This window comes from Triticum aestivum, chromosome 6B, assembly GCF_018294505.1.
Source record: "Triticum aestivum cultivar Chinese Spring chromosome 6B, IWGSC CS RefSeq v2.1, whole genome shotgun sequence".
Lineage (NCBI taxonomy): Eukaryota > Viridiplantae > Streptophyta > Magnoliopsida > Poales > Poaceae > Triticum > Triticum aestivum.
This window is the reverse complement of record NC_057810.1, coordinates 304,493,321-304,506,744: the sequence shown is the minus strand read 5'-3', so window position 1 is coordinate 304,506,744 and position 13,424 is coordinate 304,493,321.

The following is a 13,424-nucleotide window of genomic DNA, read 5'->3' as shown; positions in this document are numbered from 1 at the left end:
AACTATTAACATGGGCCGAACTGTTGGGCTATGAAGATACAAGACAGAAGGCTTCTTCCCGTGTCCGGATGGGACTCTCCTTTCCGTGGATGGCAAGCTTGATGATTCGGATATGAAGATTCCTTTCTCTGTAACCGACTTTGTATAATCCTAGTCCCCTCCGGTGTCTATATAAATTGGAGGGTTTAGTCCATAGGGCAGAATCATAATTACATAGGCTAGACTTCTAGGGTTTTAGCCATTATGATCTTGTGGTAGATCAACTCTTCTAATACCCATATTCATCAAGATCAATCAAGCAGGAAGTAGGGTATTACCTCCATAGATAGGGCCCGAACCTAGGTAAACATCGTGTCCCCTGTCTCCTGTTACCATCGACCTTAGACGCACAGCTCGGGACCCCCTACCCGAGATCCGCCGGTTTTGACACCGACAGAGACCATTAGGAGCAGCACTACAGCTAAAGAGAGATCCAATTCTGCCAAGATTCAGAACAAGCAGAAGGATTAGGATTTACTTTAATGTATTTATATTACATTTGTAATCTTAGTGAACCATTTGAACTGTCTATCTCTGTTTATTTAGGTTCTATGGCATGTAAGATATTTGGTACTAGCCCTTTTCGAGGCACACTGCTTGCGTTTATATCCATGGTGTTGCATGCATCTGCTGATGTTTGCATTTTGAAAATATGTTCTATGGTAGAAAGATGTATGTGATGTTACAGACAGAAAGTGACCACTCAGAAGTGCACTTGGTATGGCAAGAGAATGGTCCATTCTGAATTGGAATGTTAGAGGGATCAACGTTCCCAAGAAATGGACTGCTATTCACAATGAAATTGAGGAGTCCCGGTGGTCTATTCTTTGCTTGTGGAAACTAAGAGAGATTCATTTGATAGTCCTTATCTTAGAAACTTCTGCCCAAGGATTCTTAATAAATTTGAGATTCTACCTTCAATGGGGGCATCAGAAGAGCTTTTGATTGTATGGAATGAACAGATCTTCAAGGGGCAGTTATATCATGTCAATGAATATTCACTATCCGTCCATTTCACTTCTACTCACAATGGAGAACAATGGATTTTATCTAATGCGTATGGCCCTTGTCAACAGCATTACAGAATCAATTTTATTAATTGGTTCAAGGATTTTCAGATTCAGGATGACCCTAATTGGCTGGCGTTAGGAGATTTCAACTATGTCAGATACCCACACGACTGAAACAGAGTAGGGGTTAACATTACAGATATGCTGGCATTTAATGAAGCCATTAACAAACATGCTTTGATAGAAATCCCACTCAAATGAAGAAAGTTTACCTGGAGTGATATGCGGGTAGCACCTTTACTAGAAAACTTGATTGGTGTTTCACATCAGAAACATGGACTTTGTGCTACCCATCAACATTTGCATACCCACTAGCAAGAACAACTTCTGACCATGTCCCCATCATGACCAAGATTAGTACCTCTATACCAAAGTCACACATCTTCATATTTGAGAACTACTGGCTATCACACAATGACTTCAAAGAGTCGGTTAAGAGGATTTGGACTCAAGATGTAGCTGAAGTTGACAGTGCTAAGATCATTGTAGCAAAGTTTAAGAGGTTAAGAAGAGGGATTAAATTATGGGAAAGGGATTTATCTAACCTCAAGAAGATAATTGAAAACACCAATTTCATGATACTATGGTATGACACTTTGGAGGATTCAGAGAACTATCTATAGAGGAAGCAAATGGCAGAAGGATTCTCAAAACCCACCTTATCAGGCAAATTAAAATGGGAGAGGCCAACACCAAATATTTTCACGCAAAAGCTAATATCAAAATCAGATATAATAGTATTGCTATGCTCAAGGAGGAAGATGGTAATGAACACTTCAATCATCATGCTAAAGCTTCTATCCTTTACAGAGCTTTCAAAGATAGATTGGGGACCTCCATTGCAACCCAAAACCCACTCCTTCTACAACACCTGCTATTGCCTCAAGAAGATATGTCTATTATTGAAGCACCTTTTACCCAAGAAGAGATTGATGATGTCATAAAAAATATGTCTGGTGATAAATCACCTGGACCTGATGGTTTTAATGCTGCAATGTTAAAAAAATGTTGGGAATTGCTCATGATTTCTATAGGCTGATTGAGGACCTTTACCAAGGAACGGTCAACATCCAAAGTGTAAACTATTGTTTCATCATACCGATTCCTAAGATAGACTCTGCTTCCACTACTGCTGGATTCAGACCTATTTCACTCCTCAACTGCACTCTTAAAATCATCACTAAACTACTGGTCAACAAACTATAAAAGGTCATCCTCAAGATGGTGCATAAAAATCAATATGGCTTCCTCAACAACAGATGTATTCAAGATTGTCTTGCTTGGGCTTATGAGTATATTCATCAGTGTCACCAAACCAAGAAACAGATTATCCTGCTGAAGTTGGATTTTGAACAGGCCTTTGACATGCTCAACAATGATACCCTGGTTGTTATACTAAAAGCTAAAGGATTTGTGAACAAATGGATCAACTCGATCAGAATGATTTATGACACTGGATATTCTTCTGTTTTACTTAATGGGGTTCCTGGGAAACAGTTTCTCTGTAAAAAAAAAAGAGTCAGGCAGGGTGACCCATTATCTCCATTGATTTTTGTGTTGGCTACAGACCTCCTTCAAACCATGCTAAATGAGGACATGTCAAATTCATAGTGGAATCTCCATTACTGCACAACTCCTGCTCTGATTATTCAATCATCCAATATGAAGATGATACTATACTTGTTGTAAATGTTGATGCACAACAACTCACACTCATAAAAATATCTCCTGCTCCATTTTGTTGGATACACTGGTCTCAAACTGAATTATTCTATGTGTATTATGATCTCTATTAATACTCCTGCTGGAAAATACACTATCTACACTCCTTTGGTGTAAGATTGGATCCTTGCCTCACAGTTATCTTGGTCTTCCTCTCAGCCTCAACAAACTCAGGGTTGAAGACTATGTCCCTATGATGAAAAGAATTGAAAACAGATTACTCAGTTGTTCCACTCTCCTATCTCCAGGAGACAAACCTACACTGATCAAGTCTATCTCCACCAGCATGCCTATCTTCTTCATGTGCTCTCTATTGATCCCAAAAACAGTTGTGAAACAAATCAACATCTATCTCAAACAATACTTCTGGAGAAAATATGGTACTCTAGAGACATGAGTTGCCCTAATTTCATGGGAGAAAGTTTGCAAGCCAAAGGATTATGGGGGATTGGGTGTTCTGGACATTGAAACCCATAATCAAGCACTTCTTATTAAGTTTCTGCATAAATTTCTCAACAAAGAAGACATTCCATGAGTCAGAATCATCCGGGAAGCTTATTATCATGACTCATTACCAGGGGATAAGATGGTTGGCTCATTTTGGTGGAGATTAGTCATTAAACTTTTGCCCAGATTCAAGTTGTATGCAATTTGCAAGGCAGGCAGAGGGGACACTACCTTATTTTGGTCAGATAACTGGTCTGGTCAACCACCCCTTCTCACTTACCCTGAGTTACACTCCTTTGCAATAAACAGAGACATCTCTTTGTCCAAGGTATTTGAGCATACGGATACCAGTCAACACTTCCGTAGACCATTATTTCTACAGGCTTATCAGCAATTCAACTCTTTGAATGACCTTATTGACAACAGAGAGGCAAATGATACACAAGACAAATGGACTTATTCATGGACCACCACACATTATTCATCCATGAAAATGTACAAAGCAATCATTGGGGCAAACAATTCCCACAGTATATTTAAGCAACTGTGGAGCACTTCATGGAGACTTAACACAAGATATTTTTTTTGGATGTTATTACATGATAGGGTGAATACAAGGAATCTGTTACAATGTAAAAGCATGTACCTGGGCGATTAAAACTGTGTTCTATGTTCACACAAGAATGAGGAAACACTACTTCATCTATTCTGGAATTTCCCATTTGCACTCAGATGTTGGGATTCTTTTATACCTGACAAGCAAAGAGTTATATCAGCGTATGATGAAATCACCCTATCTCTGCCTCAACTTCCAGGAGAAATTGCTTTGGATATCATTATCATGGGATGTTGGAGTATATGGTCAGTGAGGAATGATAAAATCTTCAGATCAGCAGCCCCTCATATGAACATCCGGAAGTATTATCTGAAAGAAGGCATGTGGGCAGCAGAACTAAGAGCAAAGCATAGCAAGGCAGAAAGGATCGGAACTTGGGTAACACAGAACCTGTAATATAAGCATTTTATGTTTCCTAGAACCGGCATTGGTTGAACTATTCGGATTTTTTTAAGCGGGAAGAACTATTTGTATTTCCTTGTATATATTTTATTTCATGAAAATACCTTAGAACGACTCTTGTACGGTCTCGGCTAAAAAAAGCAGTTTTGCTAAAACATATATAGATGTGCTCTAAGTATTGCACATCTAAGTCCTACGTCACTGATTTTACGCTAATATTCGTGTAAGCATTTTCTTTTTGTCTTTTTTCTTTTTCTTTCTAGTTTGATTGAGTCACTTAGATGTGCAATAACTAGGCCACATCTGGACGTGCTCTAAATAGACCCAAAAAAAGATAGCCTCTCAGCCTTTTGTCGGTTTTACCAAAATATCACATGGAAACAGTCAACGTATATGGCAGATTTTTTTTAGACGATGCAGTGTACCACATGATGGCGCCTACGACAGTTCCCACAGAAGTGTGCTGCTCATGGTGAATGCAGATTACTGAGCAGAGAAGCCCCTGTCCATGATGAGCCTCCCGTCCTTTTCTCGAGTCCCGACTTGGGCTCTCGTTGTCTCTCGACGATGGGTGAGAGCAACCGGGGCGTTTGCTTGTTGGATAGCCAGAGATGTATGTACCCTGGGTGTGATGCGTGCAGCTCAACGTTTTGCCAACTCCAAAACCTTATCGCACACATGTACAGTTGCGTACTGTTTCGTGACTGCAAAGTTGGTGCCAGGCTTGAATGCCTCGGTTGGCGGTTGAAGATATTGGCGACAGCAGGTTGCGCAATCAGAGTTCCGTTGATAAGTCAATCGGGTGTTAATGGCCTAATCCATCAGGTGATGCTGAGTCAGTGCCATCTTCCGGGATGATGGCGTTGCCCCACCTAGCTTAGCCATGCTTAAACCGTCCGTTTGTGTTGTGATTACGAATTTACAACGGGAAATCTAGAGTTGTGCCTGTCCAAATGCACCTGTGGCCGTGTCAGGCCAACTCATCAGATATCAAATCTGAGGAGATAGTCGTGCACTGGCTATTGCATGATGTTAAAATTTGCCTATTGCTAAGGCCTCCATCACGGGGTTCGGTTGGTCACAAATCTGTAATCACTCACCGACTAGTTCCATGTCCCTGTTTGGGGTATATTTGTTTCTGCCTGCACTGTTTGAGATTAAATAAAAGACTGAGTTCCTGATGCTTTTACAACGCTGATCCATCGTCTTCCAGGGTTCTTTTGACACCTGCCTTGGCTCTCATCGTCTTCCTGACCCGCCTGGAAAAGAACACGACATGCCGCGCATCTGGCTTCAGTGTTAAACTATCGCCGTGATCAAGACTTCTCAGTACTTTTGTTTCTCCCGGACAGGCTGGGTCGACCAATCACGTAAAATACATCAGAAAAAACAAAATAAAAATAAGCAACAAAGACAAAGACAATTGTAAAGCAGATTGTTATATCAAAGTTTGCCTAAGTCATAATCTCACTCTTCACATCATAATATCCTATATACAAATTTATTTATCACAACATACAAGCACGTCACCTGAGGGGTGAACAGTAAAGCAGTAGAATCCAAAACAAAGAAAAAAACAAAAAAAACTTTAACAAATATTTGTGTGATTGAAATTTTTCAAAATGAAAATGACATTCGTGGAAGCCATGGGAAAAAACCGACACCCAAATTGCTTTTAAAAAATAGCATTTTTTTGAGCATTGATTTTTATTGATGACTTCCACGAATGTCACTTCATGATAAACTTTTGCAAGTACACAAAACATTTGTCGAACTTTACAAAAAAAAAGCAGATTTTTTTATTTTGCTATTTTTTTTATTATTTTACTATTCATCATGAACCATTTGATTTTACAAAAATCAAATCAGATTTTTTCAACCCATATGAAAGCAGGAGCGAGGATCTTTCAACTTGGGACCTAGAATGCCGAGCTCAAGGTCATGGGTCCACTTATGTTGGACCGAAGGCTTTAAGAACTTGCATAGGATGCTAATTTCCCCGCGCTTTCGGGTCTGCAAAATTGACAAGTGCACCGGTGAGACCCGGCTAGACACCTAGCTCGCATGCTATCATACACGGTGTGTCATCGCCGACACCAATGACTTCATGGAAGCAAGACACCTTGCACTACACCTGGCTGAGTCACTCCGTGCCTGGCTCACTAGCCTCCTAGTGGGCTGCATACAGAGCTGGCAAGACCTCGCGAAGCTTTTCGATGGAAATTTTTGGGGCACCTACAACCAGCCGTACAACTACAAGTGCTAATAGCACTGGCTGGTCAAATCATACCATCACTGATGCATGAGTGTCTCACATGTGCCTTTGGGTCAGTGATGAGTGTTCTTTCACAAAGTGGCCAATTGATCGCGTGTGCATGTAGCGGTCAGGGCCGACGGCCGCTTCCCCAGCGGTGCGAGCCTTGGCCTCTACGTGTATAGACTCAGTGAGCGCTTTTTCGAAGCACACGGTCATGTCATCACGTCGACGAGCTTTCTCCTGTGCATGCTTCTCCTCAGCCATAAAGGCCTATTGAGTGGCCCACACCTTGCCTGATTCGTCGTCGTATTCGCTATCGGCGGGCCCAAGATGCGTCTCAGAGTACAAATGCTCCACTATCCAGCAGGATTGCCCCAAGCGCTTGAACAACATGGCAGTGTGCCATTTGTATGTGGTTGACCGAGAGGAAGGTGAGAAAGAGGTCAGCTAGAGACGACACCAGGGGAAAGAGGGAGAGAGGCAGTGAGGGATGGTGCAACTGGCTTTGCTTCGTATATATAGACGGAGATCAGTGTGGTAACCATCGTCGGTAGCCAAACGGGGACCGTCGAGCCATATCAATCGTCGCCCGCACCCCTAAACAAAGTTCTGAATTGATACGGGGCAAATGTCCCCGTCACGCTTTGGCGAGAATTGTTGAGCCTACCCCATGCAGCATTAGTTGACGTCGCTCGCTTGCGTGTCGTTCGCTACCTCCGACTAACTTTAAGAAGAAAAAAGGTAGAACATATTCAGGAATTATAAAAAGATTTGGGAATATAAAATGTGTTCGGGAATTTTAAAAAATGTTCATGAATGTAAAAAAAGTTCAAAAATGTCCACTAGTCACACAAAAATGATCGCGAATTCATAAAATATTCATTAATTGTAAACATAAGTCCAAAGATAAAAATATGAGAATTCATAAATGTTTGTGAATCTCAAAAAATAATCACAGATTCAAAAAATGTCCATGAATTCAAAAATGGATAGTGAGTTTCAAAAGAAAGTTTGATTTTTGTAAAAGGTTGCAAAGTCAATAAAGTTACAAATTAAAAAAATGTTCACAAATTCAAGAAACCTTTGCGAACTTGAAAATTGTTCGCAAAGTTTAAACATGTTCATGTATATCAAAAATAAATAGTGAAATCAAAAAATAATCACCAATTGAAAAAAATATTTGTAAATTTAAGAATTATTCATGAATCCATAAAATATGCATATATTTTTTTAAAAATAAAAATTGTTCATGGATTCGAAAAGGTCCACAAATTAAAAAAAATCAAATAAAAGAATAAAAGGAAAAAAGGAAATAAAAACCATAAGCAAAGCAGAATAAAACCGACAAAAAATAAAACATAGGGACAAAAGCAGATAAACCGGTTCAACAATGTTTCTAGAACCTTCCAATGCAGGTTTCTTAGTGTTACCTCACAAAGAAGGTGGAATGTATATATAGAAGAAACAGGAATGAGTCGTCCGGGTAGCAAAATGGGTCGGTCTGGTATAGCAGGGCTACAACTGGAGGGGTGCGCATTTGTGCATGGTATTGACCGGTAGATCTCCTAACCCGCGCTGAAGGCTCCGATTCAAACCCCAACGCCCACACTGATGTTACATGGGTTGCATGGTCCAATAGTGCTCTCCTTGCCGGGTCACTAGATCACTCGGTCGCGTGATCCTCTGTCACTCACTCGTTTAGTAACCACATAAAAACAAAGTGTTCAAAACAAAATTCATAGATAACATACATTAAACAATAATCTTTTTTTTTGAAGTTCATGAATTTCAGAACAGATTACAAATTTGAGAAAACTTTGCAAATCCGAAGAATATTTTATGAATTTGAAAATATTCCGAATTTTCATAATTCAAGAATTTGAAAAATACTAACAAATTAGAAAAAGTTCACAAAATAAAAAATTATATATTAAAAATATTGGTAGATATTAAATAATGTTTCCGGGTTGAAAAATATCATTAGTTTAAACAATACTCAAAAATTACGTATATTTGCAAAATGTTCATGAATTTGAAGTACAACCATGGATCTAATAAAATTGTTAGTTTGGAAAACTTTTGTAAATTTAAAAATCATTGAAATATTCGAAAAGATTATGAATTTGAAAAATGGTAATGAATTTTTAAAAATGTTCCTGAATTTAAAAACTATACTTGGTTTTAAGAAAAATGTTCCTGAATTTAAAAACTATACTTGGTTTTAAGAAAAAATGTAGAAAACAAGAGCAAAATACCAAAGAGAACCACCAGAAGTGCGTCTCGCTTAAAGCGAGACGATAGCTGCTCTCCTGTATGAATCAGGCCGATCCATTCACTTCTTCTCCCTTGCTCGCCCGGTCTGGTTCTTTTTTTTTAGTTTTCTTTACGATTTGCTTCATTTTTTAGTTTTTTTAGTTTTTTGCACGGTTCTTACCAGTTTTATTGGCTTCTTCATGTTTTTTTTTGTTTTTTGTGTTCTTTGTTTTTCAGCAGTTTTCTCCATTTATTTCTTGGTTTTCCCTAGGTTTTCTTTTCTTTCTTATTTTCTTCATTTTTTTTGTTTCTTCATCATTTTTCTTGTTTCTTTGTTTTTTCTTACTATGTTGCACTAGTTTTGTCTGTTTTTTTGGTTATCTTATCTATTTTGTCTTGGTTTTTCTTTGTATCCTTCTGGATTTTCACGGGTTTTTTCGGATTTATGTTTTTCTTCATAGCTAACATGTTTCTTTTATTTCCGTCTTCATTTTCCTTTTGTTTTTGTTTGTTTCTTTCTTGTTTTTCATCATTTCTTTCTTTGGTTTTCACTACTTTTCTATACACCTTTTTATCCAATGCATATTTCAAATAAAATATCAAAAAAGATTGAACACATGGTCAGCATTTTTCCATATGTATTAATATTTTTAGATGCTCGGGTAACATTTTCAAATAGCTTATTAACATTTATTGACTACATGGTCAACAGTTCTCTTATAAAAAGTTGTCAATTTTCAAAAATTTATTAATATTTTTCTCAAAAACTAGTTTAACATCTTTTGAATACACGGACAATTTTTTTCTATACACATTTAATATTTTTCAAATGCTATATTAATAGTTTTCACATAAAGTTTAAAGTTATTTTAATACATGGTCAACATATTTAACCTATTTCAAATGTTTTATTAACATTTTTCAAAATACAAGATTATCATCTTTTTGAATACATGGTCAACTTTTTTTCTATACAGATTTTAACATTTTCAAATGATTCATCAAAAAAATTCAAATACAAGGTTAATACTTTTTGAATAGATAGCCAACATTTTTGCCGCACACATTTAATATTTTGCAAATACAAGTTTGACATTTTTCGAACGCTTGATTAACATTTTTGAAATACACTTTTAGCATTTTCTAAATACATGATCAACTTTTCTCACATATATTATATATTTTTTGTATACATGAGAAAGCATACTCATTATACACATTTAATACTTTTCAAATACTTCATTAATAAATGTTAAAACAGGGGCATTTTGATGCATTAATCGACGACGGAGCGCCCGGCAGGACCCATTGCGGGAGCCCCTGTTTAGCTCGTAGGTCAGGAAATAGCCGCCAATCACGGAGCCCCTGCACCCCTGATATGACCGTGTGTAAATTAACTACGATGATTGTTGATGATACAATGTCTACACCTAGTACTGAATATGCTACAGACGTTTTCCAAGATGTAGACGGATTAGTAGGCGCGACAACTAAGCCTGACATAGGTGTACAAATGATGAGCAAGTCAAAAATCAATTAGTAGACATTAAGTTGTGTACTACCTGGGCACGCAAGAGTTTGTCTCGGACTCAAAAAGAATAAATCAAGCTGGTTATTTCTTTGGACGACCACGGCCACCAGAACTAGTTACATGCATCAAGAAATTTGTCTTGTGGGATAGATTGTGCTTAAGGCCCCGATTGGATTGTTGTTTATTTCCTACACCTGTAAATTCCTATGCCTGAATTTTACTGGTCCCCAACGAAATACATTCCATGAGTGGTATTTGCAAAAGGATGGGTTAAGGAGTGTATCAGAAACCAGCCCACTACAGATGTATTAGGGGATACAGGCGTAATAATTACATTCCAGAAACACGTTCCAAGCACGCGGCCGCTCGTCCATCGTTTTTTAACGGAGGCGTATTTTACAAGTGTAACCAGCTGGAAAATGACGTTCCAAACGCGGCCTAAAGAAGTCCGGACGTGGTCCACCTGCGGTGAGACAAATACATGGTCGATGGTGTTTGTTGCTGGGATGTAAAAGGCAACTAATAATTAAACATAGTAGAGTCCAGAATAGATTGAAGTGTCAGTTTCCCTTTGATCTGTGCATAGCATGTATAGATAGAATATATATTTTTACGTGAGGGTCAAGTTAATTAGTTGGGTCAGGTCAGTTATAAGTATTGGAGGATGCGCTCTTGTAAAGAAGGTTATTTTTATATGGAATAGACAGATGTGTTTTCGAGGGTAGACATCCGTGTCAAGTTTTTGAGGTAGCTTTAGAAGACCTCTTTGTTGCGATTTCTTTTCATGGAAATTGTTTTGCGTGTGAGTACCTTCGTCGAGATTGGTTTTCTCGTGCTGGGCCGCAAGGTTCAAACCCTCTACTTTATGTACATCGCGTGTGCGAGCGAGAGATTGCTACTGTTGATGGTGGAGTCATGAAAGTCGGGCCACAATAACAGATCGGATCTTGCCATCGAGGTTTGGTTTATATCAACCCCCCCCCCCTCCCCGCCCCTCCGCATATTTTGTTCCGGCTCATGTGTGGGCGGGGCGCTCTTTTTTCATTTTTCTTCTTTTGTTTTTCATTTCTCCTCTTTTTGGTTTTTATTTTACTTTGAGCACTGTTCCTGAATCTCAAATGCGAAAAACAAAATTCGGGGTTTAAGAAAAGTCTTAATTTGATGAACTGTTCATGAATTTGAAAAATGTTCCGAATATTGAAATTGTATACAAATTTCATAGATGTTCGGGATTTCATAAAAAAATTCATGAATTGTTTTTTTTTGCCCAAAAAAATATTTAAGAATTGAAAAGTGTTCGTGAATTCCCAAACATTGATTCAAAAAATGTTCGCTGATTCAAAAAATGTTCAAGCCTTCCAAGAAATGTTCCCCAATTCAAAAAGTGTTCCTAATTTCAAAAAATATTCATTGATTCAGAAAAATGTTCATGAATTCAAAAGTTGTCGTGAACTGAAAAATTATTCATCAATTTGAAAAAAATTGTCAAGGATTTTAAAAATGTTCAATTCGAAAATTGTTTGTGAATTTTTCAAAATGTTCACAGATTTTTTAAAAATAATCTATTCAACAAGGTTTGTAACTTTTTAAAAATGTTTGGGGTTTTAAAAATGCTGTTCCCAAATTTTCAATAAACTATCATCGATTAAGATAATGTTCGCATTTTTGATAAAATGTCCATGCCTTTTGAGAAATGTTCATCAATTCAAAAAAATGTTCGGGTATGAAAAAAGTGATATTATTGCACCTACCATCCTCGTAGTCGCTGGATAGGTCCAACATGGTCCTCGTGGTTGATAAGTTCTTCAATAAGGTCCAGGTATAGCAGGGCTAGTCATCTAAGCTGGTAGGACTTTTCTTTGACAAAAAAACCTTAAATTGGTGCTTAAGAGTTTTGATTTTTTTTATCCGTTTGTACATAAATATGCATGCATTGGTGCAAGTCGAGTTGCACTTGGCATAATAATCTGTCAACAAGAAATTAAATTTTCGTCTAACAGAAGAATTATTACAAAAAATAAAAATAAAAGAATAACTTATTAGTATGTTTTTGTATATTTAGAATAGCAAACCATCCTGCGCATACCTACTAAAATCAGTCCATCGAAACAAATTAAAATAAATATGAAATGTGAATAACTAGTCATGAGTGTCCTTTCACTAAACAATAAAATCTATCTTACCTAGAACACATTTTGAAAAACTTCTATTTCCATAAGTGATCATTTGTTCTTAGTTTCTGACATCTAAGTAAATAATTTTCATCCATATGGACTGGGTAAAATGAGACAAGCAGAAGTTATTAGTACAACAAAATGACGGATTTTATACACAAATATAAATGAATTTCCTTTCTTTCTTTGCCAAAATATAAAACCATGTGCATCTTATTAGTAGCAAATACTACTATTTTTTAAACTCATAAAAGATGTTCAAACTATTCCAAAAAAATGTTTGATGATTCAAAAAATTCTTTCAAAAGATGTTTGCGAAGTGAAAGATTGTTCATAAATTTGAAAAATGGTCGAGGATCTTAAAAGTATTCACAAAATCAAAAATTGTTTGTGAATTTTTAAAATATTCATGAGTTCAAAAAGTTTTTTTGAAAAATGTTTGCGAATTCAAAAACAGTATGTGAATTTTCAAAATTGTTCTTGGGTTTAAAAATGTTCACTAATTCAAAGACGCTGGAGAAAGACACGACCAAAGCCTGTACATTAGCTGGCCCATACTGTGTGCGCTTTTCCATGTTATTCACCACGGTACGCGGGAAATAGGAACTGCCACCCATTCTGCCCTGCATGGCTCCGAACTTTAGATTTAAATTTTGTAATTTTGCGGTGAAAATAGCTGCTGTTTTGCCTTAGAAATGAGTCCCACACACACATTTGTATGTCCAATACAACAAAATTTGCTCTCAAACCCAAAATTATTTTGTAAATTTTTTAATTTATCTGTAGAATATCTACGGACTCCCACACGCACATGTTTATGATCTTGATATTTGATGGACCTGATTCTGGGAAGGGTTATCCCCGGGGACCCATTCATTTGCTTCTAGAAATCTTTCTTGGGCATCGGTGTGAC